Source organism: Watersipora subatra, chromosome 6, assembly GCF_963576615.1.
Source record: "Watersipora subatra chromosome 6, tzWatSuba1.1, whole genome shotgun sequence".
Taxonomy (NCBI): Eukaryota; Metazoa; Bryozoa; class Gymnolaemata; order Cheilostomatida; family Watersiporidae; genus Watersipora; species Watersipora subatra.
In genome coordinates, this window is record NC_088713.1 from 5,413,939 (window position 1) to 5,420,218 (window position 6,280).

Genomic DNA, 6,280 nt, shown 5'->3' on the forward strand with positions numbered 1-6,280 from the left:
ACACGTAGCCCGTGGCCCATCGATAAATAGTTGGCAAACTTGGAGAATTCCTCGATAACTATCTAACTTTTAATAACATCTAATACCGTAACTAACTTCCTCGATATATTATAAAAAGGTCGTGGAAGAACTCTACATCGTTGTTACTACAAAAAAGAACAGTAACCTACAATACTCACTTGCTGTGATAAAAAATCACATATATAGAAAGTTGAGTCTTAATAGAATCTTGACTCTTACATTTTTTCAAAGTCAAGCAACTTTTGAATTTGAAATAATTTTCTATTAAACGAGTGTGGCAAAGCTAGCTTCGGATGTACGCAAGTGAGGAAATCTCGCTATAGTGTCTTCGCTCTCCAGGGTTATTGATCGAAATTCTCCACGTTTGCCAACTATTTATCGATGGGCCGCGGGCTACGTGTAAAACAGGGCGCGATTGACTTAGGACCATTTCTTCGAAATGTAATAAAAAGGAGATCGCATATAAAATAAAAGTTGAATAACAAACATGCGTATTGGTATATCAAACAGGATTGCAGCGGAATAGCGAACATGCGCGTTTCGCAATACAAAACATTAAAGTTAGCATACCAAACATGAATTTTGACATACTAAACACCAATCTTCACATACTAAACAAGAAAATTAGCATACTAAACATGAATCTTGCCATATAAAACATGTGAACTGACATACTAAACACGAATTTTCACATACTAAACATGTAAGTTGGCATACTAAATATGTAAGTTAGCATACTAAACATGAATTTTCACATATTAAACAGGTGAACTTATATACTAAAAAGTTTTTATATTGTGGATATCACAAAATTTTACAAATGGCACTCCATAAGCAAGCAAAATTTCGCGTGTTGCTTTAGCGCTAAATGCAGCGAGTGAAAGTTGGCACTGCCAAAAGATTATTTGGACACTAATATCGACTAGTTCAGCATTTCCAAAGAAGAGCAGAGACCAGAAGCTATTTTGTATTGTATGTTAAAATATTGGACAACTATGAGATGTTCGTTCCTTTGAAAGCAACAATCAGGAAACAGCTATCCAAGCAATTGGTGGAAATATTTTTATTTTCAAAGCGTACATTTTTGGTTTCTGCATGTAATATATGTATGGTTTGCTTATGTCACTTGTTCATGAATATATATTTGTATCATTTAATAGATTATTGTTGTACAACTTGTAAACATGCAGATTCATAGCATGTTATTTATTAGCACCCTTACTGGCTATCTTAACAACGCTTACATTGGATCGAAGCTCATTACTCCACTTCTATTGCACATAAAAAGTTAGTTTTTGCTGCAAACTATAGCAAACATATTGATGATTGCAACGGATATCTATTAACGCATGTTAAAGATAAATATGAAATAAAAATATGTCTTCAAATTTACGTTGAACTAAAAATGGAAAATTCCAACAATATGCAAAGAAGGATACAGGCTATAAATTCATGGCAGGTCAATTGCAAGCAGTAAATATCAACTGGTACAGATCTTTCTCAGTTTCTCAATGCACCTTCATTAGGAGATATTTGAAAAACTAGAGGTAAGTTAGCAGATTTATTGCATTTAAAATGTTTACTATTGGTCCACCAGAAAAACAGGCAAAAAGATATGTGACATGTGCTTTGCCCGTAATAGGGCTAAATTTATCATCCGAAAATTTGGACGAGCCATTAGAAAAATAGACCGCCAGCCTCTATTTGAACGCCGCCTCTAGTTGACTATCATTATAAAGGAGGGGTAGAAGGATAGAGCTCTATGGCGTTCAATTAGAGGTTTTGCTGTATGTACATATGACATATGATAAACAATGGAGATTCAAAAGAACGGACGAGTTCCTACCTGGGTGTGAGACTACCTGTTAGCCTGCCTTTAACCATTCGTAGCTTTTCATACGTAACTAGGAATCTTTTCACCATCAGCTAGACACTATCATCTTCATCATTACTGCGGTTTGCAATGTCTGCAAAAGACAACATACAAGTAAATACTGATTAAACTGAGATCAACCAAGTAAGACTCATAGAGACTACAGTAATAAAACTTGCTAAATGTAAGACCACAAGCCAAAACGGCTTACTCGAAATTACGTCTGTAAATTATATAATAATCATATGTTAAAAATAAAAGTAACAAGGACTTCATGTACTGAGGTTGTAACCTAACAGTTGCTACACTATAAGACAGATAATTCTAGAAAGTAAATGACAAGTGCAAGTGGTAGCGTGTTTGGCTGCTAAGCAAAATGTGATGGTTTAAAATCCTTTACGCTACACTATTTTTACCAACATGAAACTTTTGCTTCAGAGAAATAGACACGGCTGTCATTTAATAAAAAAATTAAAATTCATATTTGTATATATTCTATTTATAAATAAATCCTTACTTTGTCCTTGAGCATGTATGCATGGGTGTCCATTGGTCTGCCAAACTTCATATGCAGATGCTCTATCCCTTTCAAGATCTCACTAAAATATTTGGTCTCAAAACTATGTTTTACGAGAACCTATAAAACACAAACCTATTGCATTTACTAATAAATATTGTGCAATTTCATATCTATTGCTAGTATATTTTAACTGGTGTGAAAATCAATATGTGGTATCTTTGTAAGATTACTGGTTTTTTTTTCAATTTTCCATTATATGTACCGGAGGTTAGTTGTTTATAATGCTCTAACTACAACATATATAACACTAATACTTGATATCCCATGTACATAGAACTATGTCATGGCTAGCTTACTTGTGTAGTATCTATACATTTGTACTCACTTTAAAAAATTTGAAAAAAATTTTTTTATCATTTCTATTTAGCATCTTTAATCATATTTATGACAACTTTAACATCTCGCTATAACTCTTAGTTATTGTTGGTAAGCCAGTCATCAAGTGATTATCCCACACTTTATCTTTTCTTTTGTAAACATAAATAATTTTGGATGTTAACAAAACAAACACTTCACTACTCATCTGACCAGTTATTCGAAGGAATGATATCATTCCTTTCTACAGCCAGTGCCATATTTTCAGAGCTGCTATAGAGCACTTGCAGGAAGATGTCACCTTGAGCATCAACTACAATAGCTTAGTACCATAGGTCAACATCAGGGTCTTGACTAAGCACTAAGAGTCCAATTCTCAGCTCTCTGACAATAGATGCTGTTCCTTACTACCCTATGGATTATATTATAAGCGGTTGTCGTCTGGGTGTTCACTTTTTTGTCATAACCTAATAACTCCTCTCTCTTTCCTCCCTTCTTTCCCTTCCTTCTCCTCTCTCCCTAACATTCCCTCTGTCCCTCAGTCTCTCCCTTTCCTTATCTCTCTCTCTCTCTCTCTCTTCCCTCTCTCATTTCCTATACCCTCCTCTCTTTCTTCTATTCTCTCCTATTAATGGTCCAAACCTCAATACATTGGATCCGACTGTTACAAGGCCTCATACCATCAGTCAAATCAGTCAACTATCACTTGGATCAAGTTCTTCAAATCCAAGTGTTATTTTTTAACACCCACCAGCTGTGAATGCCGCTTATACCCACCATAACTGTAACAGACCACAGGCTGCAACTGTAACCTGACAATACCTGAAAATAATAAAATAAAATCACCGCTGAGCCTTTCAACCACTAATCTTTAAATTTGGTTACCTAACAATTAATGTTTGTACTGAAAATTCCTGTTTCACATCATATTTCTGGTAAAAGTATTTTTGTGTAGGCTACGCACTTGCTTTGAAGCTTACTGTCAAGTTACTTTGTGCTAAGAAAAAAGCACTTGAAAATGCAATAAATACAATCTGTTTGTTTTTGTTTACGTATCATTAAACCTTGCCAATTATTTATTGATTAAAGTAGTAAAAATAACTATAACAAAATACTAATAGAAATTATTTTTTCCTCGACTAGAGCTGTTAAAATATTTTTGAGTAAATGGAAATACTTAACCATTCACCATCTCGTATTTTATTAGCTGTACACTACTCATTAGCTGGTGTAACTTGCTCTTTTTCAGACTGTTCTAAAATGGCATTCCAGATTTTTTTGTAACATAGAGTAACCAGCTAGGCTTAATATTCTGAAGTAATGTTCCTATTTTGAGTGGTACCTAAGATTCTACAATTTTATAGGTTTATTTAGTCCTGGCTTCCATCGTACAGAAATATATTTTGACAGGTTAAAGCTAGTTTAAGAAATATCAGTAAGTTTTAATTACTTGAGCTGTGTGGTTTTTGATAGTGCTTTTCAGACAAGCAATCTTTATAAAACTAAGTAAGCTCGGAATGAGAAAGGCGTTGCAAATATCGTGTTTGTCGTGAGAAGTTCCAACGGGACGGCCAGCAACTATATATGTGATAAAAGGTTCAGAGGAAGTCGCATACAATAACTTGTTTCTTTTGAGTACCTGTTCAAAAAATAATATTATACATGTATTTCCCGATCATTTCAACAGATTATTTCTCTGAGCATTTGTTCAAAACACAGACGTAAGTTCTACTAGAGAATAACTCTATGCAGGCGGTAGATGATCCAACTGATAAAATAAAGTTGCACGAAACATTTTGGGTTTCTTTTTATGTGACCACTTTGAACTTCTCATTAATAATTTATAAATGGCATATGACGTAGCCAAGAATCACAGCTGTAAGCAATTATAACTGTGGTTTTGTGTAATAGTTACTAGAAGTGGTGATTTCGATTTTGCGGTGGCATGACACGACGCATTTGGTGAAATTATGGAACTAGGAGTATATCATCGTGAGCACATTAATTTCTACTAATGGACTTCGCACTGTTCTAAAATGACTGCTGACTAGGCTCAAGTCAGGTGTCTCAAGAAGAAGAGAGCTTCTTTGTTTATGGGACTGTACATGCATTTGTTTGATTAATCTTGTAATCGATTTTTAATAATTATGAATGTACAACAATGAACTTTAGCTGCAGCGTTATTGCTAAAATTGGCGGCATTTTTGCTGTCGTGTCAACATATGTGTGCCAAATTCCTTATTTTCATTATTATTATTGGATTTTCCACCGATACCACACATTTTGAGCAAGTAAGAGTGTGGTAACACAATATATTAGTAATTATGAAATTTTTAATAAAACATGTTTTTGTGTGTTTACTTTTAGTATAAAGATATGTATCTGAAATCATGGAAATAGTGCAAACATTTTGCCTGATTGCGATTTTGTGTATCTTCTAAATTTTCATAATCAAAATCATATTTCTTTCTAGTTTCACAAATAGCGTCCATTGTTTCATGAACATAAGTGATACTGGAGGTCAAAAGAAAAAATAGTTTACAAACGGGTTTATATCAGTAGTAATATTGCATTGTAAAATGGTGGTGGTGAGAAGCAAGAGAGAAGACCATGTTACAAACACCACAACATCTCATTAACTCTTCGATTACACTCTACAGAAATTAGAGCTCAGATAACCTAAAAACAAGAAGGTTTACCACTCAAAACGTCTAATAGTACACAGCTTTTCAGAATTGATGTTGGGCAGCCATAGAAGTCCATTGCAGACCTTTGTATACTGAAACTCGCTATATAGCATTTGCAGTGACAGATTATGCAATGAACTTTTAACTTTGCTGTTGAATTGGCGCAAATATGTGTTTGGGCAAATGCGATCATTTAGGCATTGGTGCTTCACGTGTTTTTAACCAGTTCAACGGAGAGGTTAAAAGTTCCTTACATAATATTTTACAGCATCACCTACAAGTCAAATTTTGCTATATTAAATGCTACATTAGACTTCAGTTTATGCCCACTATCACTTTTTAAAACATGTGTACAGTTAGAAAAGTCAAAATGATGGTATGATTTTTGTAATATCTTCTTCTCTATTTTCTCTCACCGCTGCTGGCGGTGAGAGAAACCCAATTTTCAAAAATTGGGTTTAAAAATAGCCATCATTTTTTCAATTTGGTTACAGATCTGGGGTAAAAATAGCCATCATGTTTTCAATTTGGTTACAGATCGCTGTCAAAACCACTCTACATTCAACACAACCAACTTTCAAAATGTGTATAATACACAGCCGTTTGCCATTTTACTTCTAATACTGCATTTCTCCTATTGCAGGGGAGAGATATAAACATACAATATTTTCCTTTCATTATTGCTGTTTGTTGAACATAATAACACCTAGTACATTATAGCTACCATAGCAGTTCTCCTATTGCACTGCAGTGCCATTTGACTGCAAATATTGCATTATTCAACTACCAGTACCCTTTCTTTTT